This window comes from Lissotriton vulgaris, chromosome 6 (genome assembly GCF_964263255.1).
Source record: "Lissotriton vulgaris chromosome 6, aLisVul1.2, whole genome shotgun sequence".
In the NCBI taxonomy this organism is placed as follows: Eukaryota; Metazoa; Chordata; class Amphibia; order Caudata; family Salamandridae; genus Lissotriton; species Lissotriton vulgaris.
Genome location: NC_141694.1, coordinates 302,216,144 through 302,243,536, shown reverse-complemented (window position 1 = coordinate 302,243,536; position 27,393 = coordinate 302,216,144).

The following is a 27,393-nucleotide window of genomic DNA, read 5'->3' as shown; positions in this document are numbered from 1 at the left end:
GGATTAGTGACTCCATGATTGGCCTATTTGATTTACTGTCAGACCCTAGTACAGTGCACTGCGTGTGCCCTGGGCTTGTAAACCAAATGCTGCGGATGGGCTTGAAGCACTGGTTGTGCAACCCACAGAAGCAGCCTGTAAAAGTGTGTCTCAGGTCTGCAATTGCAGAGCCTGTGTGCAGTCTGGTACTGCCATGTTAACTGGGCAAGTGCACCCACTTGCCAGTCCCTAAACCTTCCCTATTCTTCATATCAGACACCCTTATGGGTGCACTTGCCCAGTCAACATGGCAGTAAGTATAAGGTAGGACAAGCCATGATGTGTGTGGCATGTCCTAATTGTGAATTACAGCCATTTTCGATTTTCACTATTGTAAGGCTACCTGTTCTCCATAGGCCAGAATGGGCAGTTAGATTATTACATTTTATTATCCTAACTGACTCAAGGAACAAGGTGGAGATTCGAGTTTAGTATGCCTGAACAAAATACATCTTATAGTGAAGTTGGTTTTAACATTCTGTGTTTGCAAATACTACTTTTAGAAAGTAGGTATTTTCTTGTCTAACTATCCAAGCCTGTCTCTGCTAGGCTGTGTATTCCTTGTCTGGAGTTTGAGTGACAGGACTGGGGGATTCCAAGAGACAGAATGAGTCAGCTCAGTGGTGAATAGAGAGATCTGCATCTAGATGGGAGGGAGGAGTTGCACCTGGGTCCTGAATAGGGCTGTGCTTCCCCATACAGTGATGGCTCTACCTTCTATAGTGTGTCTGATGTCTCTGCCCCGCACTATGAAAGGAGAGAAGCAGACAAATCAACAGAGTGCTCCAGGGCTGTGCCTTCACCACACAATGCTGGCTCCACTTCCTGTGGGGCGTCAGAAGTTTCTGCCCTGCACTGTGAAAGGAGTCATGTAAACAGAGTGCTTCAGAACTGGTTTTGACTTGTGAAAGGCCCCTCTGCTCTCAGAGGACAAAGTATTTTGGGGTATAAGTATTGGGACCATTATCCCAAGAATTTAGATCATTTTTGGACAACAAGAAGATCCTTTGCTGAAGACTGGAACCAGAGAGACTGAGGAGAGACTATCCCTAAGCTGAAGGTTTGCTTGGGGGATTGGCCTGCAGTGGTTGCCTGACTGCCAAAGAAAGGAGAGAGAAACTTTGTGTGTACTTTCATCAACCTGTGTAAGGATCTCCAAGGGGTGGAACAGAGCTTGCCTTCTGCGGAAGTCTCAGGGACAAAAGACGTCACCCACCAGCTCCTCCAGAGTTCTCTGGAAGTGCCTGCAGTTGTGTTGGACTTTTTCGGGGACTTGCATGTCACAAGGAGCTGGAAGCGCGACTCAAGACCAAGAAGCGTGTTGCAGAACTGCCTCTTCACAACACGAAGCGCCCCGCATCGCCGGAGCAGAGGATCGTTGTCGCAGCAGACGCCGGCACATCACCGGGAAGTGTGTCGCCGGCATAGAGGATCGACGTCGCATCAAACACCGCCGCATCGCTGAGAAGCGTGTCGCAGGGCCTGTCGCGGCTCATCGCCGGAGAAGAGGATTGACGACGCAGCAGACGCCGCCACATCACCGGGAAGAGTGTCGCAGGGCCTGTCGTGGCTCGCATTGTTGTGGAAGCAACTCGCATTACCAGGGGAGAGGATTGACGTCGCAGCAGATGCCGCCGCATCACTGGGAAGCGTGTTGCAGGGCCTGTCATGGCTCACATTGTGTAAAGCATCTTGCATCGCTGGAGAAGAGGATCGACGTCACAGCAGACACCGCTGCATCACCGGAAAGTGTGTTGCATCAAGGAGAAAGTGCCATCTTTGTTTCTTTGCACCAGATCTTCAACGCATCACCGTCTTTGCTTGTAAGGGACTACCGCGTCACCTTCCCTGCAACACTTTCGGTGCCCTGCTTTACGCATCTTAAGGTACATTGACTGAAAGTGTCACATTTTAAGAACTAAAGAGAACTAAGCTAAAACTACCATTTTAAGTACAGTATTGTGAATTGTTGTCGTTTGTGGTCTTGTGAGAAGTCTATAGAAAGAATACTTATTTTTTATTTAAAACCTGTTTGGTGTACATCTGTAGTGTTGTCACTTGATTGCTGTATATGTTCACAAATGCTTTACATACTGCCTCTGAGATAAGCCTGTCTGCTCATGCCAAGCTACCAAGCGGGTGAGCAGGGGTTATTTTAGGAGTGTACCTCCTTACCATGACTAGAGGCAAGGGTCCCTATTTGTCACAAGTACCTACCTGTGCCAACTAGAGACCCCCAAATCTAACATCTATATATTATCTAAAGTCCACAGCTCATCTCCAATCACCCCATGTCGCCTGGAGAAGACCAGTGTTAGATTCAATAATAATCCTGTAATTGGTCATGCTATTGTTTATTAACATAGTAAAGAGAATTGTGGCATCTTTATTATGCTGTGTATAGTGGCTATAATATTTCAAGTAATGAAATGGAATGAAGAAGGTTTGAAGACCTGGGCCTTTAAAGTCTATGGTTAGTTACAATAGTTTATACTTGTTATAGAACTGCATAGATGGGTGGATATTTAGGTCATCATTTTAGGTGCCTAATTTATGAAACTACCATGCTCAGGTATGGACCTATTGGCTATGGCAACTTGGCGCCCAGAGATTTTTTTATTCAATATTTGGGATGTCTAAATTGTTATGCAATGCATTCTTTGTGAGAGAATTTGTGGCGTTATCAGTACACAAATGTCGACTTTAAAAACAACTGTCATTTTACAGATCAGGATCTCAATGAATCCTGCCTTAGGAATTCTGCTGAAAATAAAGGCTCGACTGTGGCAGACTAGTGGCACTCAGCAAGCAAACCAGCTGAGTGCAACTCATGAAAATCAATGGAGGGTATTCCTGTCTAGTCAAAAACGACAATATTAATAATGCTAATAATATTAATACTAATAATTATAAATGTTATCAAAGATCATCAAGAAATCATGTAGACATCAGCATTGAATCAGAATTCCCAAAAGTAGATGTAAGAAATTGGGGTACTAGTTGAGAGAGGTGAATACCCACCTAAAATGAAAACCACAATTCTTGCCATTCATTAAATTAACCTGAGCTCAATTTATTTGTATCCATGGCACATAGCAGACAGAATTAACTTATTTATGCATTACTCAAATAGTAATAAAATAAAAATAACAACACAAGAAAAAACCCAAACCAATTTAGAAAAATAGAGTACATTTTAATAAATTCAATGACACAAAATAACAAAAATCCAATCAGGGTAAATGGTGTTTGGTGTTTTTAAATTTTAATGTTGAACAACGCATCAAATATGTTAAGTGCTTGAACGGTACAAGGGTAAGATTTAAACAGATCGCAATGGTGCGCTGGTCGGATACAGGGACCAGGTTTGTTTAGTGAAATGTTTTGCCTTCGGACTTAGGGGCATATGTAGGTAGGCGTTTGCGATTCGCAAACGCCGAAATTCACCAAATTTCGGTGTTTGCGAATCGCAAACACCCCTTTGTTATGTAGGTGGCACTTAGCAAAATAAGGAATCGCAAAAATTACAATTCCTTATTTTGCTCATAGCATTTAAGGAATCGCAATATTGCGACTCCTTAAATGCTATGTAGGGGTGCCTTAAAAATTGTGATTTTGGCATAAGGGATCGCAAAATACCACCTACTTCAAGTAGATGGTATTTTGCTATTTCCTTTAAAAATTCATTAAAAAAAAATCAAAGTGCCATGTGGTGCACAGACATGCCCATATGGTATGTCTGTGCGCCACATGTACTTACAGGCACATTCCAGGGGTGCAACAGGTGTCCTTTGGACACCCTGGCACCCTTGGAATTGCGATTCTCAAATTGCGATTTTCTCACAGAAAATCGCAATTTGAGAATGTATCCCTATTCATTCCTATGGGCCTTTTGGCCCGTAGGAATGAATGGGACACTCATTCCTTAAATGCGATTCGCAATTTGCTAATCGCAAATAAGGAATGTTAGAGATTCTCAAAAAAAATGCGAATTATTACCTACATTCCATTTTGCTATTTTCAAACAGCGATTCCTTAAAAATCGCTATTTGGGAACCACAAAATGGAAATTACCTACATATGCCTCTTAGTCTCTGAAATTGAAGTCAAAAGTCTTCAGTAAAGCAAGTCAGCAGGCTGTAGACATGTCGTTGACAGCTGCTGGACAAGTTCTCTTGTGGAGAAGTGTGGCTCACTGGTTAGAGTAGGCAGACCCTGAAGCAGAGGTCAGACCCGGGACCAAGGTTCAATTCCCGACGTGGCAGGGTCTTGAGCTCAAATGTCCATGGACTCGATAATTCTCGCTTCGGTGCCTGACCTAATCATGGGTTCACACTCTGCAACTCTGGGCATTAAGCTTGGTTAATCTCCACAACGGCCCCCCGCAGCGGGATGCCTGGCTTTCACCTTGGGGATGCCCTGTAGGGGCTATCTCACAGGGAAAAGCCAGGACGGGTTCCCAAGGCAAGCGCGGAGATACCCCTTCGGGGGTCGATTCAGGCGCTATATAAGAAACATAATAATAATAAGCTATTGACTTTTGGCAAGAAATCTCCAAGCTGGAGAAATTTGAAATTTGCGTCCAGGAGTGGTCCCTCGCCAGCCGAATACTTTTCCAGCCTTTATTAGGTTATTTTTAGGGTTGATGATTAAGCTTACTGTAATGGATGATGCAAGGAACGGTGCATTCTAAAATGTATGGTTTATGGTTAGGAATGGGGTAGGTATAGTGCTAAGATTCAGGTAACACTTAGGCATAGGACAAGGGTTTAGGTAAAGGGTTAGTTAACTTTAGAGGTTTCATGAGGATTAGGGTTAGGGTTAAAGTTGGTATTAATATAATGACAGCTGTGCTTGGTTAGGGGTGGACTGAGGGTTGGTGTTAGGACTGAGGTAAGATTGAGGATAAGCTCTGGCTAAAATTGGGTTGTGTTAGAGTTATAGTAATGGAATATTCAAGTTGGATGTAAGGCTTGGTAAGAAGACGTTAGTTCAGAAGGATGTCAAGTGTGACACTATGTTACCAGGGACAATCAATGGTAGAATTAGAACTTAAGAGTAACATGGATTATATTAAAGTGCAGTTCAATGTAGTTTTTACTGCAAATGTTTGTACTTTTAATCGACATACTGATTAGCGGTTACTTTTTTGCCTTCCTTTTTCGACTATACTTTTTCAATGTGGCATTTTACATTCAATCACATGAACAAACCAAGAGGATTTTTTCTCTCAAAAACTAAGGGGCCCATATAAAAGAGGCAGTTTGCATTAATTTTGAACCACACAATTTGGTGGAAGAGCGACGCAAACCTCGAGACAGATTTGTTTAAGCCATGCAAAGTCACTTTGCATGTCTCTGAGTGGGTCCAAAAATCTGGAGTAAAACAATGCAGCACAAATCACTGCATTGCTTTACTCTACCCAGAGAAGGTGTTTCCTTGGGCATTGCAAGGGTGTTCCCACAAAACTACCATGGATTTTGACGGGAAACATCCTTTACAACAAATTTTTTTCCACGCAGTACCTTTACAAGGCAGGAATTACAACGCAGTCGTTACAACGACTTGCGCTGGAGGGCGCTGTGGGATAGGGAATAGTTTAATTTACTATCCAAAACCTTCCCTACTATCCACGGGGACTGGAGTTGGAATAGTAAATTAACCTATTCACTATCCAGCGCCCCCAACGCAAGTCGTTGTAACGACTTGCGTTGTAAAACCTGCATTGTAAAAGCATGCGTGGAAAAAGCATGCGTTGTAACAACATACATCCGATTTTGACGCATCCCTAGATTTATAAGAGCCTGTAAGTCTAGGGATGCACCAAAATGGTGTGGATCCCCGGGTACATTTTTTCACATAACATGGGAATGTCCCAGGATACAGTCATACTGGGACCAAGTTCTGTCCGAAATCTCAGAGGCAAGTGGGGATGTACTGCAGAGAGAACCTAGATGTTGTTTGTTAAATATGTGGTCGCCTACAGATATGAATAGAGGATTACAGACATGGACAACGCTGGGTCTGGCCCTTGCAAAATGGAACATTGCCAGGAAATTAGGGTCCGGAACGGTGCCTTCATGCACACAATGGGGGAACAACATGGACACAGCTATGGTGGCAGAGAAGGCGGTATTTCTACATAGGGGCTGCCCTTAAAAATGGTCCAGGATATGGGGGAAATGGATCGAATACCGAGGACACTTATGCAACCCTCCACAAGAACTATCTGACCCTGAAGACATTCTGTAAAGGGGGGAACATGAAGTACTGCTAATACTGTGACTATGTGGCTTATTGGTTGGAGGGAAGAGGAAGGTCGTTTATTATTCTTGACATAGGTGAATGTGGGGGGGATTGAGTGATGAACCATAAGAAGATGAGAGCATACTCAGAGGGATAGAACCATAGGAGCACCCACTGCTCGCTACTAAGATAACTAACAGTTCTGCAGAAGATATGGCGAGCATTGCTTGATATATGATTTTGAAATAACTTGTATCACGACGGACTAATTGTATGTATCCACGAACTGGAACCTAAATGACAAGTGTTTTGTGTAACCTGTTGAAAAGCCAATAAAATGTTTTTTTTTTTTAAAAATTCAAAAAAATTTACACTTGTCCAGTGGAAGCGTAAAAGGGGAAATATCTCACGTTCTTATTTCTTTCGGTGTATGCTGCATTCTGCATCACACATAGAAAGAGGAATATGCCTCCCAAGATTGTTTTTGTGCAAACAGGTCTTCCTGCCCTTTCCCTGTCACGCAGTGCTGCGCAACAAGGTCATTTGCTGCGCTCCCCATAAATAGATCCCAAAGTACTTGGGATGCCCTTTCATTTAAACACAGTTAAACAGTATTCATTGTACATTATTTACAACAGAAAAAATATTTTAAAATGTAACCTATATTTTCTTCAACATGTGGAGTAAGAGCACATAATTAGTCGGGTGAGTATCAGAACTCTTTCGTAACATATTGTTCACCTGCATATATATACAATTTCAATTCAGGAACTTGAGACCTTTCACTTTCACTAAAAGATAACTAAATATGAAATGCATGGTAATTTTGCCGAAATGCAAGCATTTTTGACATTTTTGACATTTTCTTTATTTGATGTTTTATTTAGTGTGAACCCTTACCTGATTACTTGCTGCCACACGCCACACCCTTCTCTCCAGCCTGCCCTTCAGTTGTTAGTTGCGGCCAGTGACGCTGATAGTTGAGCCCGGACTACCCCAGGACTACATATCCCAGGGGGCCAATGCGCTCCCGCGGCAGGAGCCGCGTCACGCACTTCTCGCGGCAGGAGAACAGACACCCTACAAATCCTTGCTTGGGCTCCTGCAGCGCGGAACGCCCTTACCTGATTACTTGCTGCCACACGCCACACGCCTTCTCTCCAGCCTACCCTTCAGTTGTCAGTTGCGGCCAGTGACGGTGATAGTCGAGCACGGACTGCCCCAGGACTACATCTCTTGGCAATTGATGGAAATCCAACGGTTTCGCACTGGTCTCTGTTGATTTGCTGATTTGCTAATCTTTGGTATTAGTTCCGATTATGGAATGCTAAAATCCTTTTGAAGCATTATTTACTAGTAGTAGGTCACATAATTACTGTTTATTGTTTGTTTCTCTTCACTCTAGTTCTTTTTGACCACCAGATTCCTGTGTATTAGCCTATATACAAGGCCCCATAAATCACCAGAGCGTCACTTATTTTGACGCTCCAGTGGTGCAGTGTGCTGGCCCATATTTCCAAGGCCACGCAAAGGCACTCTGTGGCTTTTTTTAATGGCCTTGCAAATATGGTACCCTTTCATGCAGTACTCTGGGTGAAAAGGGTGTTCCATGGGTGTTGACATGGGTGTTCCCACGCAACACTCATGGAATCTAGCACATTCTCAGATTTACAAGGTTTTACAAACCTGGAAATGCTTCAGATTCCTAGGCCTCCCCAAGGAAGGTGTAGGGAAGGTGCAATGAGGAGAAATACCTTTATTTCTTCTTGTTTTTCCTGTTTCGATGTGTGCTGCATTCTACAGCACATGCAGAAAAAGGCAAACACCTCTCATGATTGTTTATGTGCAGGAAGTTGCCCCTTCCTGCACACAAATAATCATCAGTGCAATGCAGGCACCCCTGCACCATGGTGCAAGGGTGCCTGCATTGGTGCATGTGAGCCCACTGTGCGCCAGTGCAGGGGAAAACGGATAGAAATGCGCCGTATATCATAGATACTGCGGGACTTATTTATGAGGCCCTTACGCTGCTGTTGCGTCACTTTTTTTGATGCTACAGCAGCGTAAAAAATAGGCCACACTGCAACATATTTACAAAGTGACACATCTAGGCAGATGCGCCACTTCGTAAGCCCCAGCATGCAGGGTGGGCATTCCAATGCAGGAAAGCCACGTAGAAGTGACGCAGTGAAATCTATGAGATTTTGACTGCACCACTTATAGGACGTCACTATGTCAAATCCACAGGGCTTTTCACATGGGGCTTGCCCCAAATGAAAAGACGCATTGCTGGAGATGGGTTTGTTTTCAGACACGCTCCAGCAATGCACCAATTTTGCCCCTACAGATACATCAGGAGCACTGCAATATCTGTAAATCCTTGCGACATGGAGCACCGTCCAGTAAATACGGCACATCCATGGTGTCGTAAGGATGGTGCACTAAAAAGTTTTGCTATGGCTGAGATACCCGCCACCCCCTCTCGACGCAGTCCCCAAGGATGGGAAACAGAAACGGTTCTGAACTTTTGGAAGGCGGGAGGGAGTGACCCTCCCGGCCGTATTTATTAAAATATGAAACAAAATCAAAACATTAAAATAACAGTTTCATATTATGTACAATTTCATTTCCACATTACGATGTTTGGCTAACCTTAACATATTTCTAATACAAAGGTTCTCCTAGCCGAACTAACATCCTACAAAACATTTAACTTGAAATTGTACATCCTAACGTTAAGGGCCAACGGCAAGGTCGTAACCGGTGTCAGATCCCTAAACCAGAATTACCCCCCCCCACTTGGGAGGGGCGACCGCACAGAGGCTGTACCTCAAATTCATCTACCAATTTCCCTTGACTTGACGGGGGCCCCAATGAACTCAACGCCATTTAAAGGTCGTCCGAGGACTCGTGTGAGGTGTCTAGAAGGTAGCGTAAACCCCCTCCCCACCCCACACAACTTACCACATCTGCCGTCGCAGGTCTCCTGGCCCCGGGAAATTCCCCAGGAGGGGCCCGTAGCCCCTCCTATCAAGGAAGGGGCCTTGACCGCCTTTCCTTTTCTTTCGGCGGCCCATCCTTAGAAGGGACCGCCTCCCCGTTGAGGGGCCAATGGCCACCTCCCCCGGGCGCTCCCATCCGTAATGGGTGACGCCCCCCCATAGGGATCTTCCAATTACTGCTCACCGATCATGACCTTACCGCCCGACCAAAATAAATACGACAATTAACTAAATTACTAAATTAACAAGACAACCATAACTACTTCACGTATGATTACTGATCAACACTAGTGCAAAAACTTTATTCGAAAAAACATACTCTAAATGATCATTCTCTTTATTGCGTATACAAATAACACGTCAATCATCACAACCTGTAAGAAATAGAGTTACCACATCAAAACTTTATTTAAAAAACCACTTGCTGTCTTCAGGGGCTGGTGGGTGGGTCAAAATTGGCTCTTCGTTCCATCTCGAGCTCACGTGCAGCGGGGAGGTGCAGCTTCAGAGCACAGGAACAAGAGGATGCTTTCTTGGCTTGTTGCTCCTTTTATCCGTCTTCGGGCGGGCGTAAACCCGCCTCCGCCTGCCACCGGGGGCGTGGCCGGCGTCGTCAGCGTCTAGGACAACCCACTCCAGGGCGGGAAAAGGCGCGCCCCGGCTACGCCGCTTCGGGCATACCAGCCGAGACTCGCCTCCCGCCCAAGATGGCCTCCCGGGGGGATCGGGGCACTCCACCATACGTTCGGGGGGACCGAGTGGTCGCCCCTTTCCATATGGCTGAGATACCCGCCACCCCCTCTCGACGCAGTCCCCAAGGATGGGAAACAGAAACGGTTCTGAACTTTTGGAAGGCGGGAGGGAGTGACCCTCCCGGACGTATTTATTAAAATATGAAACAAAATCAAAACATTAAAATAACAGTTTCATATTATGTACAATTTCATTTCCACATTACGATGTTTGGCTAACCTTAACATATTTCTAATACAAAGGTTCTCCTAGCCGAACTAACATCCTACAAAACATTTAACTTGAAATTGTACATCCTAACGTTAAGGGCCAACGGCAAGGTCGTAACCGGTGTCAGATCCCTAAACCAGAATTACCCCCCCCACTTGGGAGGGGCGACCGCACAGAGGCTGTACCTCAAATGCATCTACCAATTTCCCTTGACTTGACGGGGGCCCCAATGAACTCGACGCCATTTAAAGGTCGCCTGAGGACTCGTGTGAGGTGTCTAGAAGGTAGCGTAAACCCCCTCCCCACCGCACACAACTTACCACATCTGCCGTCGCAGGTGTCCTGGCCCCGGGAAATTCCCCAGGAGGGGCCCGTAGCCCCTCCTATCAAGGAAGGGGCCTTGACCGCCTTTCCTTTTCTTTCGGCGGCCCATCCTTAGAAGGGACCGCCTCCCCGTTGAGGGGCCAATGGCCACCTCCCCCGGGCGCTCCCATCCGTAATGGGTGACGCCCTCCCATAGGGATCTTCCAATTACTGCTCACCTATCATGACCTTACCGCCACAGGCCGGATAGTTGACCGGCTATCCGGACCCCCCACAACAACTCCTGCCTAAAGGTCATGTTTTAAACTCTTTAGCCAAGCTATGAGGTCTCCTATGAGTAACTCATTCCCCACCCGGGACAAATGGACCCCATCTCCCAAATACATACTGTCCCCCTTGATACAACCATGCGGAATTGAATGCAGTACCCTTGAACGAAACAATCTACCCAACTTGTTATTTACTTTCTTCACTGAGTGATTCAGAGCAGAAACCGAAATCGCCCCCCGCCACACTTTTTGTGGAATCATATGGGACCATGCAATTGTGCACCCTGGAACTCTTCTCGCCAACCAACTTACAGTGGAAAGCATTGCCTCGAGAAGCAGTCGTCTACCAGTGGTCACCAAATCATTACCCCCAAGATGGACTATGATTATAGACGGCGGTGACCTTGTCCGCCCTAACAAACCCTCGAAAAAGGATTGAAACTGGTCAATACAGAGCCCGCCCCTTCCGTAGAAGGTCACCCTGTACCCGTATTCCCCAGCCTTGTGAATCATGTCACCTGCTTTGAATACGTCCGCGGCACGCCTCACGTATGAGTGGCCCACGACCCACACCACTTTTTCCGCAGCCGGTGATGTTTGACCGCTGGTTCCCAGGTGTCGGGTCGACTGCACAGTCCGCCCCGCCTCGTAAGCTTGCGAAACTGTAAACCAAACAAAAACAAGAAGCGTGAGTACATGATAGCAGCTTCACAACATGTGCAACCGCACATACCTTTTGTAACAATTCGAGGACCAACGCCCCAAACGTTTCACTTTTCCTACACTCAGACCCCTGGCTGTAGCCTCAGTAGCAGCCCCTATCCGAAAGGAATGGGTCCCAAACTCGCCGGGGTTCAAGCCCGCGGCCGAAAGCGCCATTGCAAGCACCCGCTGGAACTGAAACCTCGTCAGTGGGGTGGCATCAGCGTGCCTCAACAAGGTCCCCCCCCATGATGACGCCCTCTGCGCTAAATATTCCTCTAAGCAAACAACAGGGCACATGGGAGATCCGGGAATCCGATGTATGACTACACAATCCCCTATCGCACCCTGATCGGCCTTGGACCTGACAAACGAGACGGTCATTGTCTCCCTCTTTACCTGAATGTGCTCTCGGCACAGTCCCCCCACCGTATCCCGCTTGTTCTTCGCCACCAGTTCGCTGACCCGCATTGCCCCATGGAATGCTAACGCAAAGGCGGCCCGGAATAACACGGTTTCATACTGGGATGAACATGTCGCAGGGAGTACGGATAATAACAGGGCCAACCTATCCAGACCTATCGGGTGCCTCTCATCTACTCTGCGACCCTCAAGGCGTTGCCACCCACATAGCGCTTTCTGCACCACAAAAGACGCTGTCGGGTCCTGGATCCCATGAGCCCTTGCCATAAAGGAAATGGCGGCCCGATGCCTCTGGGCCGTAGCTACTGATTTGCCTGCCTGATGTAAAGACAGCAAGAATTTTACGACAAGCTCTTCCTGGCCCCAAAGCTCCCCCCTAGCAGAACCCAAAAAGGACCAATAGGAACGGAACGCCCCTTCATATGCCTTCCTTGTCCTGGGTGCTAAACTCTCTCCCACGAGGTTTTGTAGTTCGGGGCACCGAGAGACCAGAGAGCTTCGGGAAAGGGTGCCGCCACCGGGTCCGCTGTGGGCAGAAAACCCCAGAAGGCCTGCATACGGAAACGAGAAAGCGCATCAGCCGCTTGGTTCAGCACCCCTGGGACATGTCGCGCCCTAAAGAGCACATTCAACTGCATACACAACAATACAATTTCTTTAAGCAATCTCAGAATCCATTTACAACGTGCTGCCTGACTATTGATACACTCAACCACGGTCATGTTATCAGACCAGAACACCACAGAGTGATCTCGGAACCCCTCAGGCCATGTTTTCAGGGCCACCAAAATAGGGAAGAGTTCAAGGAAAGCAATGTTACTTGTCAGCCCGCACTCGTGCCACCATGACCGCCATTTCTGAGCCGACCATTGCGTACCGAATATGGCGCCAAAACCTATACTCCCCGCCGCATCTGTCCACAGCCCCAGCTCCTCGGAGGACACCGCCGGCTTGTTCCAGACAATTCGACCATTGAAATCCGCCAGGAATGCCAACCAAATGCGCATGTCCTGGCGAATCTCTGCCGAGAGCCTCGTGCGGTGATGTCCCTCCTTAAGGCCGACCATGGCTTGTGCAATCGAGCGGGAAAAGGGGCGGGCCATTGGGATTACTCTAAGGGCAAAATTCAACTGGCCCACCGTTTGTTGCAATTGATGCAGGTTTACCTTAGTCTCTCGAATACATGTTTCAAGAGATGCCCTGAATTTCAACACCTTCTCTTTGGGCAACCGAAAACAACCTTCCTCCGAGTCGAGCTCGATCCCCAGAAACTCGAGTGAAGTCGAGGGACCCACAGTCTTACCTGGTGCCAATGGCACGCCAAAGTGATTCATTAGGACACAGAACTCTTTTAAAGCCTGTCCACATTCTGGATCCCCGGCTGCCCCCAGGAACAGAAAGTCATCGAGATAATGCATCACATGCTGAAAACCCGTCTTTCTTGTGAATACCCATTGCAAAAAACAACTGAACTTTTCAAAATAAGCACAAGATATGGAGCAACCCATTGGCATACATTTATCCATGTAATAGCGACCCTGAAACATGAAACCAAGGAGACGCTGATCGTCTGGGTGTACCGGGAGCAACCGGAACGCTGACTCGATGTCTGATTTGGCCATCAGCGCTCCGGGCCCCAGGCGATTCAACATGGCGACGGCCTCATCGAAAGATGCGTACCGCACCGAACACATTTCCGGGTCTATCGCATCATTCACGGAAAGACCTCGTGGGGCTGACAAATTATGTATTAGCCTAAACTCACCCGGGTCCTTCTTGGGGACCACCCCTAAGGGGGAACAAACAAAGTTAGCAACCGGTGGTAAATCGAATGGACCGGCAACCCGCCCTCGAGTCACCTCTTTCCCAATCTTTACCTGTACCACCGCCGTATGCTGCAGGACCGACAGTTGGTTCTTACAACTAGTTTTACCCTGAAAATCCCCCACTGGAATGCGGAAAACATACGAAAACCCGTCTCGCAACACCCCAGCGGAGACATGATCCGGGTATTCATTGAGCCAAGGAATCATTGCCATGGTATCAACCGGGGTAGGTAAAGGCACCCCTCGGACTATTTCAGACCTGTTTGGCGCTTCCCCTACCACCGTTATCACCCGTTTTGGCTCTGCACATGGTCTCGGGATGAGAGGACTGTCCACACCCCCCACATTCGTGTCTAAACTTGCATGACCCCTGAGGCCTAGTACATTTTCCCCTGTTAAAATTCCAACAAATCCCCTTTTTACCTGCGTTGCCACTCGACTTCGAGTGATGCTCGTTACCTGCACCCGTCCGAAAGGGTGTCCCAGAGGTATGGCGGGAAGACTCACCCCCGACACCCCCCGACAATGGTACCTTTAACATGCCTGATTTCTCCATTTTTTGCCAAGAAATGGAGTCATAGCAATCCCAAGTTAGAGCTGGGTCGTGCTCCTTAGCCTTCCTAAAAATATTGTCATAACAAAACCACTGATTGCCCTCGTACGCTAGAGAATACTCCATAATACGTGTCTGATAAATAGGCAATTCCGTCAACAACTCAGGCCTTCGCTCACCCATAATGGAGGTGAAAATGCCAAACGCTCTGCCCCAAGTACCTATGTTCTCGTCGACCTTAAAGGCGGCCATTTTTGCGCGCCAAACACTCGGATGCATAAGCTCTTTTTGGGCCTTCACATGCTCGATCTCGTAATGGTCAGTAAGCAAAGAAAACATGTCCACATACTTATCAGCCCAAATCTTTTGCTTAATTTCGAGTGGAACATGCTGGGCCACTTTCTCCCTTCGTGAGGGTACAGACCCCTCCCCCGCAATCGGCAGTAGCCGCTTACCTGAACTAGGTGCTGTACTTGCTGCCGAACTCGCGCCTGTTGCAATCTCAGCCACCGGAACCTGTGGGGGAACAGAAGATGGTGCCTTCGCAGCCTCTCTAGATTCCCGCAATTGTCTCATTACTGCCCTGGCGTCGTCCGCCGTGGTGCCCTCACTATCCTTTCCCAACCACGCTGCCAGTTGTGCAGCCAACTCGGGAGGCATCTCTTCCCCGTTCACGGGGGTGACTACAATGGGGATCGGTCGCCCCTCCTTCGGAACCGGGGTTGGCTCCTCCATCGGTGTATCGGGAACCGGGGCTTCCCCCCCAGGTGCCCCCCTCTTGGACCTCTTGCCTCTCCCGCTAGGGACTACTCCCGGCAATGCTGGTCCGACGATTCGCTTCGGGCCTCCCTCCCCGTTCTTTACCGCCATCTGTTTCTTCAACTCGGCTACCTCCTTTACGAGCATGCGGAGCATCTGATCGGTACCGACCCGCTTTCCGACCTTCTTGCCCGGCATTCTCCAACGAAGATATCTGTAAAACAAGAACAAAATTACAACGCTCAAAATTGGCTCTTCGTTCCGTCTCGAGCTCACGTGCAGCGGGGAGGTGCAGCTTCAGAGCACAGGAACAAGAGGATGCTTTCTTGGCTTGTTGCTCCTTTTATCCATCTTCGGGCGGGCGTAAACCCGCCTCCGCCTGCCTCCGGGGGCGTGGCCGGCGTCGTCAGCGTCTAGGACAACCCACTCCAGGGCGGGAAAAGGCGCGCCCCGGCTACGCCGCTTCGGGCATACCAGCCGAGACTCGCCTCCCGCCCAAGATGGCCTCCCGGGGGGATCGGGGCACTCCACCATACGTTCGGGGGGACCGAGTGGTCGCCCCTTTCCAATTGCTGTTTTTCAGCAGAGATGCAACACTTTTCTTAAATGAGGCCTGTCCGTTTCTTTTGACGCAGTACAAAACAGCAAGATTCCTAGTGGCGCTTCCCTGCACCTAAACCTCATAAATGAGGCCTCTCTAAACCACCAAAACACGACAAGAGTAGATTCTCAGCCGTGGTGGTGGCAGCATATGCGTATGTAACACATTCAAACACAACTGAGGTTGATGGTTTAAAGGCACTCAGTAAAAAAGCTAAAGCAGGCGACACCCCTTTCTGCTTTACAGAGGCACAGACTGCAGTTCGAGGTGTTGCATTTATACTGTCTTGTAACTTGGAAGTTTAATAAAATATTTCTTTTCACATGTTGTAGACCGGTATCGCTTCTTTAAACTGGGCTTTATTTGTTTTCACAATAAGGTATGCTTTGCATTAAAGCCCAGTACTGTTTATTTGCACACCCTAAATATGGAATGAGGGAAATATGATGAAGTGAAGATTCTGCTAATTTACACTTGTATGAAGACTTTTATTAGGCTATCAATTAGCTTATTCTGCTGCCTTTACTCTAATTACCATCTCTTTTACATTGAGGGGGTAGGGGGAGTGCGCGGTGGGTAGGGTGGGGGGGGGGGAGGTGCCAAGTTACCGTTCTGCCCCCGTCTACACGTGCAGAAAAGGGTCATGCTCCCATTTTCAACCTCACAGCCACAGGAAATTAGGTAAACACATTGTAAAAACGCAATGATTCCAAAGGGTTCAAGTTTCAGATCATCAGAAACACACGGTCTATGTCAGTGCTCATTTGGATAACTTGCATCTCAATAACATAAAAGCCAGTGTGTTAACATTTCCGGCTTATTTTAGTTGTGTGTGTGTTTGTGGTGTGTATGTCTGAGGGTTCACAATGGTGCCAGAGTCTTGTCTTTCTGTTGATGAATTATGCAAGGACTAGACCCACTGGCTTTGCAAATGCTTTTTCAGTTATGTGACGAATGCTAACATAAAACAGATGGTCTTATTTTCTGAAAACTATTCTCTAAAGTTCTAAAAATACTTTTGGGTAATTACCTGCATGTCTTCATTTGTTTGCTTGTGAAACTGACCATTGATATAGAGCGTTGACTATATTAATACAGAAGTATCTTCCTGTTAAAACACAGTAATCAATAATGATCATTTAATTCTGCCCATTTTATCGATCTAAAAAATAGTGTCTTACTCTTAAATAGTGGAGACGCACAGCCCGGGGCGGCTTGTTAACCCATGCATGTTCTGGCAGGCTTCTTGTTCGTTGTGCGCGTGTTGTCATCGAAATATTCCACTCAACCTCTCGCCTTTAGCAAACTTAAGCAACCAGTGATAAAATCCCACAAAATCACTTTAGCTATTGATGTTAACGCAGCAACAACCTTCTTTTGTGAGCCTGGCTGTCTCTTTTTATATTTTTTGCTGCACTGTGGGCTATCTTGCTGCAGTCTCATATTTGTGCCGTCAAATTCCCCGATGGTGTTTTGTAATTACCTCTCTATGCGGGAACAGATACATATCGCCCACATTCAGCTACCAAAAGGGGGAAATATTGAGATGCACAAAGATACGGGATGAGTCACAGCCTCACGCAAGGCGGAAGTTTTTTTGTTTCTCTTGGCTAAAGATTACTTCATGAAGCATGAAAATGCAGTTCAGCTCTTTAAAAACGTCAGCTTTTTATCGCGTGTTCTAAGCCAGTTGCACTGTTCTTATAATGTCAGTATTTTGTATACAAATCTCAATAAAAATCGTGTGAAATAATAAAAATGCAAGTTAAAACTCGTGGGCTTCAGGTTTGTTTTCATTTGAATGCGCCTTTTTCCATTTACGTTTTCGATTTAGTTCCTTTCAAAGTGTTAGGTACAATAGAAAAAAATCGGCGACTTTTACTATTCAGTAATTTATATCAGCTAAATGTTGGGTTGTGCACTCAAACTCACAAAGAAGTTGATATGTACTGGATATTATTGTCCATAGTCCGTCCCAAGAGAGAAAGAAATGGTATCTCCCAACTAAACCACTGTATAAGCCAGTCTTTTCTTCGAAAAAGTATATATTTTGTTTCTAAAAGCACAGTACACATTTGACAGCCAACGAGTTTCGTCCCACCTGGAACTTCTTCAGGGCTTAGCAAGTGTGAAGAACATATTTCACATTTTTCTCCATGTCAGGCTTAAAAGTATTGTGATATCGACGAAACGCGCGGGAGATACCATTTCTTTCTCCCTTGGGAGATACCATTTCTTTCTCCCTTGGGATGAATTATGGACAATAATATATATTACTTATCAACTTATTTGTGAGTTTGAGTGCAGAACCTGTCAGGTTTAATAATGTCTTGGTGACCCTTTTCCTCATTGTTGGAGACGTTGGTCAAATCAATAAACAAAAAAAGAATGCTGATACGACCTTGGCGCAAACTTACACCTGAAGCTTTTTTTACCCATTTTAAACCCTTAACAAACCAGGTTATCATATGGTAACTAACTTAGAGGCCTCCATTCGACAAACCCTGGATGAAATTATTCCGAGGACGAATGTCAATGTGAAATCCGTGGCCTCCCCGTGGTTTACGGCCGCTCTAAAAATTGATAAGCAATCTAGTCGAGCAGTCAAACGCCAATGGCGAAAAACAAAAACGGAAGAGGATCAAATAAATTATAAATCGTTGCATTTATGTTATGTAAAAAACATTAAAATGGCTAAGAGGACGTATCTAACCTCGCATATAAACAATGCGGTCAATTCTAGCAAAGAACTATATAAAATATTAAAAGAATCTACTTTCCCTCCTGCCGAACAGTCTCCTCTCAGTCCCACTCAAGACTGGGTAGAGTCTATGTCTGAGTTCTTTCACAATAAAATTAAATTAATCTGCTCCTCTCTCCCAAACGTTGATTTAGGTCATTCTCAGCAAAATAATAGCCTGTTGATACCTTCCCTTTTGGTTGAGCCTATAGACAATCCTTGTTTGACCGAATTCGATCCGATAACGGTCACTGAAACATTGGAAGGCCTAAATAAAATAAAATCAGGCTCCCCTATGGGGCCTTTCCCTCCCCGCCATTGTACTAAAATTACACCACTGCTGGCCAACTCTCTCACTATAATTTTTAATACCTCACTTGAACAGGCTACTGTGCCATCCAAATGGAAACACGCACAAGTTAAGCCGATTTTAAAGAAACCCTCTGATGACCCGACATTACCAGCTCACTACTGGCCTATCTCTTTGCTACCTTTTTTGGGAAAGTGTTGGAACATCTAGTCAACAAACGACTTACGGCCTTTATAGAGTTACACGGGGTTCTAGATCCTTCCCAATCCGGTTTCCGTTCTGTGAGCAGCACGGAGACTGCAGTCATCGAGATCAGGCTCGCGGTGGATAGAGGCGATTCAGCTGTCCTCATACTCTTAGACCTATCCGCAGCATTTGATACCATCTCCCACAGCATCATGAAACATCGGCTGTGGGTGATAGGTATCAGAGGAAGGGCCCTTGGTTGGATTGGAAACTATCTTACAGACCGCCTCACCACTGTCCGAGTCGACACTCTGGTCTCCAGTAGTCGCCCTGTAACAGAGGAGGTACCCCAAGGGTCAATCCTAAGCCCACTGTTGTTCAACCTGTATCTAACCCCGTTGGCAAAAAGCATTAACTCATACGGTCTTGAAACTGTATCGTACGCCGACGACACTCAACTGCTTATCACATGCGGCACGGACTACATTGGCACCCGCTCTCGTTTTAAAAACTGCATGATTGAGATAAGCAGTTGGATGAGTAACAACAAACTTCAACTAAACGCTAGTAAGACTGAAATCATCTTGTTCGGCAAAGCAGAGAAATCCTGGACACAAGATTGGTGGCCACCAGAACTGGGAGTATGCCCCTCCCCAAAACTAGCAGTACATAACATGGGAATAACAATAGACTGCGCCCTGTCCATGAAAAATCATATCTCCAAAGTCACAGGTACTTGTTATGGAATCATGTGGAGTCTCAGAAAGATCTTTAAGTGGCTTCCAATACAAACCAGGAAACCCCTGGTACAGGGCCTGATCATTAGCCATCTTGACTATGGCAATGCCCTACACACTGCACTCAACGAGGACCTGCTCGCAAAACTGCAGGCCCTCCAAAATGCAGCAGCCAGACTTGTTCTGGATTTGCCTCCCAGAACAGCCTCTGCGCCCTGTTTGAAAAAGCTCCACTGGCTCCCCGTTCGTCAGAGAAGTCATTTTAAGATCCTGAGTATGACTCACAATATTTTATATAACAACGGGCCTAAATACCTCCAAAATAAACTTAATTGGTATGTACCCAAAAGACCCTTAAGGTCCAGTAACAATTCATTTCTGATCCAACCTCGTGTCCGGACCTCCCGATATGGTCATCGTTCTTTTTCCTATCTTGCCCCTTTGCTTTGGAACAAACTGCCTCCCCACCTTCTATCTATTACTGAACCCAAACAATTCTGCAAAAATCTCAAAACCTGGCTCTTTCCGAAGTAACCCTGGCATATCTTATAAACCCTCACTTGTGGTCCATCCGTTTTTTGCTGCAAGTCCCTTGAGACCTCACAGTGATAAGTTGCGCTATATAAAAACCTTTGACATGACATGACATGACATGACGTAAGAGGGTCACGTCTCCGGTTCATTGCACCATGTTTGAATTATTTTCTATCGCCTCTATACGGTTTTGGCAAGTGCAGGACTTGGGTGCCTTGACCCTTCTCTGTGTTTCTGTGTAAATGTTAGGTTGTGAATCATTTGTGTGCACAGTGACTGCAATGTCCCTTGGTATCATTATGTTCTGCGACTGATGTTCAAATCAGTTGTAGCGCAAAACCACCATTTGCAAGGAGTCTCAAAAAGTTCTGCCTTATAATATGGCTGAGGCATTATTCCCTTTGTGACTCAATTAATCCACCAGCAGTATTTGTAAAGCTCAACACTGCCACCCCTAGGGGTATCTGGGCAGTGTCTCTGTCGAAAAGCCAGGTCTTTAGTCTCTTTCTGAAGTCTGCCAGGGAGGGTACTGTTCAGAGAAGGAGGAGCAGATCGTTCCAGGGCTTGGCAGTGATGCAGGAGATGGAGCAGGTACAGCTGCAGCTGTGCCGGATGCAGGGGGTGTGTGCAAGGGCTAGAGAGGAGGAGCTCAGGTGTTTAGAAGGTTAATGGAAGTTCAGTCCATGGTTGATGTAGGATGGTCCTTGATTGTGAGGGCTGTGTAGGCATGCTTGAGGATCTTGAACTGGCATCTCTTCTGGATAGGGAACCAGTGGAGGTTTTGGGCATTGGAGAAATTGGTTCTGACATTGGCGGTTTCCTTGGTGAGCGAGAGGATAAGTCGAGTGTCATTTGAGTAGGAGATTCTATTGAAGCCGTGGAATCTGACGATGTCTGCGAGGGGGTCGTGTAGGTGTTGAATAGGGTTGGGTAGAGGGATGATCCTTGGGGTACACCGCATATGATGTCCTTGGATGCAGAGGTGAAGGGAGGCTGCCAGATGTTCTGTGTGCATCCTGTAAGGGCATCTTGCTATATGCAGATGTTGTGGAGTCTATTGATGAGGGTGGTGTGGGAGACTGTGTCGAATGCTGCAGATAATTTGAGGAGGATAAGGGCCACAGTTTCTCCATTAGTGACTCATTACAAATGGCTGGGAAGGTGGCCTGTGATGGACAGCAGACCTTCATCAATGCATTTCGATTTACAGAATGCCTGCTTTGTTTTTTACCCCAGGCTCAGCAGGTGACCATTCTTTATAAATTGCTATTGATAGCAATTGGGTTGCAGGCAGCACCCACAAAATTCTAGTCAGGGTAAGAAGCAGACAAACCCTAAATTAACCTGTGCTCACCGACTGGTAGACTGGAACAGAACAGTAAGTCTTAACTTAGAGGCAATGTGTAAGGTATTTGTGCCACAGTTCAAACACTAAAGCAGTGAAAACACCACACAAAAAGATTCGACACCAGGGTAGAAAAATAAAATTTTATTTAATAAATAAGACAGGACCAAAGTGACAAAAATCTAATAGGAGGAACTTAACCTGAATTTTTAAAGAATAAACTGTAAAATTGCTCATAGAAGCAATCAGTGCATACTTGGGATATCTGGTTGCGCCAGACTAGGACAAAGTAAAAATTTCAGGCTGACCGTGATGGAACGTGGAACAGATACAAGGACCCAGCGAGGCCTGCTGAACAAAAGTACCTTGATCTTCTCTACATCGACGTCAAAGATGTGGGCAGCAACTGAAGCAATAAGTCGTTGTCGAGCCACACAGTCTGGGCGATGCACCAGTCCTGTTCTATGAAGCAGAGAGGATGCATCAGCTACAATGAGTGAAGAGCTGTGATGCGGAACTTAGTAATGGAGGATGCCATCGACGGAGGTGCAAAGATCTTGTGCAGTGGAGGTTCCAAAGGGGATGCATAAGGGCTGATCTAAGCAGCGGAGGTGATGCGCCGGCTCTGGTCACACAACAGGAGTGATTCCCTTGGTCCAATCTGTGCAACAGCAGTGAAGCGCCGGTTCCGTTCCACGCAGCTTGTGCAAGGCACCGGTTGTGATCCAATCAATGGCACATATGTGCAGGTTTGATAGATGATTCATGGGTTTTGCTGAAGCAAGCACCTTAAGTCTCACTTCCAAGGGGCCAGGACTGGAGTGGCACCACTTGGCTTTGCAGATGGATAGATGGCAGAGTCCCGGTGTAGAAGCAGGTAAGTTAGAAGTCTTTTATGTCCTTTAACTGCAGATCAGGATGCCAGGCAGCTAGTTCTTGAAGTCACTGTGGGTTCAAGTGATGCAGGTAGAGGAACAGCAGGCAGCAGGGCAACACAGCAAGGCAGGAATCCAGCAAAGCAGCAGTCCAGCTGAATGGTAGTCCTTCAGCAGCACAGCAGTCATTCTTCCTGGCAGAGTAGCCACAGGTCCAGAAGTATCCAGAAGTGGTGGTGTCAAAGGTCCAGTACTTATACCCAGACTGAAGGACTGGGCTATTCTAAGGCCCAGCGGTGCCAGGGGACAACACCTGAAACCTTCGTGGGTTACCTGTTCCGGCGTACAAATTACAGAGACACAGGACACTTCCTTCGGCATCAAAGATCAGGGTTTATTTACTGCAGGGATACAGAAATCCCAAGAAGTACACGGCGTGTAGGTTCTGAGAGACTGCTTCAAATTGCAACAGTGGATCGCTCCTTTTATACATATTTTAGTCATAGCACAACATGGCGAACAAAAGGTTACAACTCAGTTCCCACAGTAAACTTCAAAAGGGTCGCTCTCATGTATTCAGAAACCCGGAACATAATTACAGTAACATCGCCGGTTCCCAACTGTAAAAGTACGTGATCCCACCATTAAGTACATTCCATTCTGGCTGTAAACGAGTTAAGAAAAGAGACAGAAACAGGTGCAAGGAGGACAAAGATAGACAACAGATTAAAAAAGAGTGTAGGGGGCAGTATCGGAAGCACGATTGCAGGATCAAAGGATTCGTGCCTAATGCATGCACGACTGAAACAATAGACCGGCACGGCAAGATGAGCCTCGAGCGGAGCCATCTGCCTTTGCAGTGTCATCCCCCTCGTCATAAAGACACCCTCAAAGGAACACGTGTCTTCCGCAAGAGCTGGGAATCCCAGGGTCACGAAGCGGACAGTGTCCGTTCGCTGGCTACTTGAGGGCAAGAGACAAAATGGATGCCCTATCTAAAATGGAACCCGTGGGTTCAGATGGTGAAACCCACGAATAAGACGAACGGTTCAGGGCAGCGTAGCGAAAACGCGTACACCCACTAAACTCGTCATTTGCGGTTCATAGATACCAAACTCGTCCATATTCGAACAAGTCAAAAACATCATTACGATTCTCACGGAACCTCAGACGCTCCTTTTGCCCTCATGTAGGCAAGCACTAGTCGATATCAGATTCGATCTCGATATTCATCAGATCATTCAGATGTTGCTGCAACATTATTCTATCCATCAATTCTTCCTTGGTAACAGATGGCCGTCTTATACATGTTGTAGCACAGAGACCACATAAGGCAGGACCACACTGTACGCAAAGACAACAAATGAATAGGAACGTCACAACAACCCCGATGATCATCAGAATCTTCCAACCCCACGTCGACATTAGGCCCCAAAACCATCCTAGTAGCATCCAATCACCTACGTCCACGTGTATGGACTCGGAGATCTTATGCAACTTCGAGATGGCTTGATATACAGTTGGAGCGTTATCAGGAATGAAAATGCAGCAACTCGAATGAATCACCTTGCACACACCACCTCTATCTGCAAGAACAACGTCTAGAACCATACGGTTCTGCAACGTCATAAGCCTATCCGCCTGAAGCTCTGCTGTCAGATTACCAAGAGCACTTGCAGTTATATTAGCAGTCAATTCTACCACACAAGTCAACTGTCTCAGGCTCCTACTATTAACCATAGGTCCCCAAAACGGTAGGAAACCCTTAAAGAAATCTCCTGCTTCTTGACCGGCAGTGTCCTCTTTGCTAATAACGCCTCTCACAACTCTAGTCTTGTGATAGTCCGAGGCAACTGTGAAAGTTGGTGGCAAAAGATTCGCAATGTAACAGGTGCCCGTGAAGTCACGGGGCAACCATGTATATGCGCGATCATAACATACAAAGTAGGTACCCTTGGCAGTCAGGAAAACAGGGAAAGAGAGCATTGGTAAAACATACGTTTCAGTGCAAGCACTCTTTCCAAGCTGGGCTTGCGGATTTCGGCCAAGGCCTTGCAAGCAGAAATTACCGAGATGGGGTACGATCCAGATCGGAGACGAGCTCTTAAGCTGTCTATCACCCACTGACATGCTATACTCAGCCTCACTCAGATCCTTGTATGCTCGCACCTCTTCCTCTGGAATAAGCGATGCATCAAAAATATCTCTATCTAAGTCAACAATCGCTCTTGCCAAAGTCTTGTGGTACGGGCCGGGACCAGGATCTGCAGAGCGTGGCTCTCGATGGGGGTAGGAATCTAGTGCACTACGGAACATAGTTTGGAATGCTCGAGCTGACCCCTGGGAGCTGTAAGGAAGAACCAAATACGGAATACCCCTATCCATGGTATGTGGCATTAACCCACACACCCAACAGTTAGTAGTATTCATTACCAACTGATGCTGATGTAGGAGTTGGGCGAAGGAGTTGTTCATGAATTCTGCAGGTCTAACCTGTTCATGTTGGCGCAGAGGATGAAAGGAATGTGGAGAAACAGTGGGAATAGAATTCAGTTCAGGAGAAGAAGAAGTAGGTGAAGTGGAAGGTAATAACGACTGTATTCCAAAATACACTCCACCCACCAATATCATAGAAACAGTCAGAAACAGCAGGAATACCTGAAACAGAAAGCATTTTGTTCGTACAACCTCATGTAATTGCGATCCTTGAGCCGACATCCTCTCTACCTCCGACAGCTTAGAGAACGCCATCCTCTAAAAACCGTCCGTAACGTTCTTGACGCACTTCGTTCTGAGTAGCGATTATCAATTCCCAGGAGTTCCCAGGAATCAACAAAAGTAACCGACCTAGTGTCAGGAACCTGCTAAACAGAAGGAAGTACCCGCACACGGCCCTACGGTCAACCCGGATGAAAGGTTTTCTTAAATAAACATTCAATTTTAATGCAAATCTCCTAGCTGTACAAAAAGAGGAATACACGTGAAAAAGAACTCAAAAATTAATAAAAGATGCAATTGTTCATAATGTTCGTAGCAACAGTAAGGGGGTAATATGAATTCAAAAAGGAAAAACAAAAAGGGATTTCTTTATTAGTCTTTGTCACGTGAACGAAGAAAATATCGACTTCTTCCAGGTCGAGTCTGTTCTTCAAATAACTGTTCAGATGGCAAAACAGTGTTCGATCGTTCTGAGGACAGTTCAGGCCTTGAATTCTCCAATGCTGGCGATTCAACAGATGGATCTGGTTGCAATGAATTATCTCCTACAGGTTGAGCATCACTAAACGGCACAAAACGTAAAGGGGTCTCTGTTTCCGTTGCGGCAACTCCAGTTCTAACCCAAGAATCTGCTGGCAAAGGGATCGGAACTTTCTTGGTGTGGGTGGCGTGCACCCAGTTCTTTCTGCCTTCCAACCGAACTGCAGTCCTTGTCGCCAGCAGAACTTGGAAGGGACCCACAAATCTCGGCTTCAGATTACGTTTTCTCCCAAAATTGCGGGTGACCACCCAGTCACCCGGTTGGAGCCGATGTCCAGGACCCTCTGTCTGTGCCGGTAGAGCCTCAAAGACCTGTTGATGAATTAACCTCAATTTAGCAGTCAGATCATAAAGATAATCAATCAACATTGGGTATTCGAGACTATCAAATGCCTTAGGCCTCGGGACTCCCCAAATGTTCGCAGGACGGCCGAACACAATCTCATATGGGCTAAGCTCTACTCGAGAGTGCACAGTCGCCGTGGTCGACAAGAGAGCTAGAGGCAAGGCATCAGGCCATGACAGACCAGTCGTAGCTTGAATCTTAGCAAGTTTCAGTTTCAGAGTACCATTGTACCCTTCCACCAAACCTGCTGACTGGGGATGATTGGCGCTATGGAATTTCTGTCGTATTCCAAGGGCCTTACACACACTCTTCATCACACTCCCCTCAAACTCACTTCCGTTATCCGACCATACAATCCGTGGCATTCCATACCGAGGAAAGTATTCCTTCATTAGGACTTTAGTTGTGGACAGGGCAGTATTATCTTTAAGAGGATAGGCCTTAATCCATCTGGAGAACGCGCAAACCACAACTAAAACGTACTTCAGGTTATTGCATCTCTCCATATGGATGAAGTCCAATTGGATGACTTCAAAGGGACATGTAGGAGGAGCAAAATGGCCAGGTGGAGTGGGGGTGCCCTTGCCAGGATCATACATCCTACATACCATACAGTTCTTAATCACTCTCTCAGCACACTTAGCAATACCATCATTCTTCCATACAGGAGACAACAATTTACATATACCTTTCACGCTAATATGTGACAAGCCGTGAGCCATAGTCACAACGGCTAGCACATATGCATCCGGTAACATCCATCTCTGACATTCTGACAAATCGACCCAACATCCATGCGTGTCTAACTTTCCCGTGCTTTCTTTCCACTTAGTCTTTTCAGTTTCAGTGGCCTCATTCTGAATCGCTTTCACACTCTCAATAGTGTCCTCACACATACCAGTCTCCGCCGGCCACCTCACTGAACTCGTAACGTACATTCGGGTTGCAAGATTCTTAGCCGTTTCCTTTGCAATCTCATCCGCAAACGCGTTACCACGACCAACATCATCCGTAACCTTTCGGTGCGCGCTGCATTTAATGATTGCCACCTGCTTAGGCAATGTAAGTGCGTCCAAAAGATCGTTCACGAGCTGTCCGTGTTGGATCTTCGTACCATGTGATGTCATAAATCCTCTTTCTCTCCACAATCGACCAAAGCTATGTGCAACGCCAAACGCATATTGACTATCTGTAAACACATTCACTCGCTTTCCCTTAGACAAAACACACGCTCTTGTCAACGCAATCAACTCCGCCACTTGCGCTGAATTCTGACTCAATCTCGCAGTTTCCACAACCGTACTCAACGTAACTACAGCATACGCAGTCGTCACATCACCATTCGGCAACTTAAA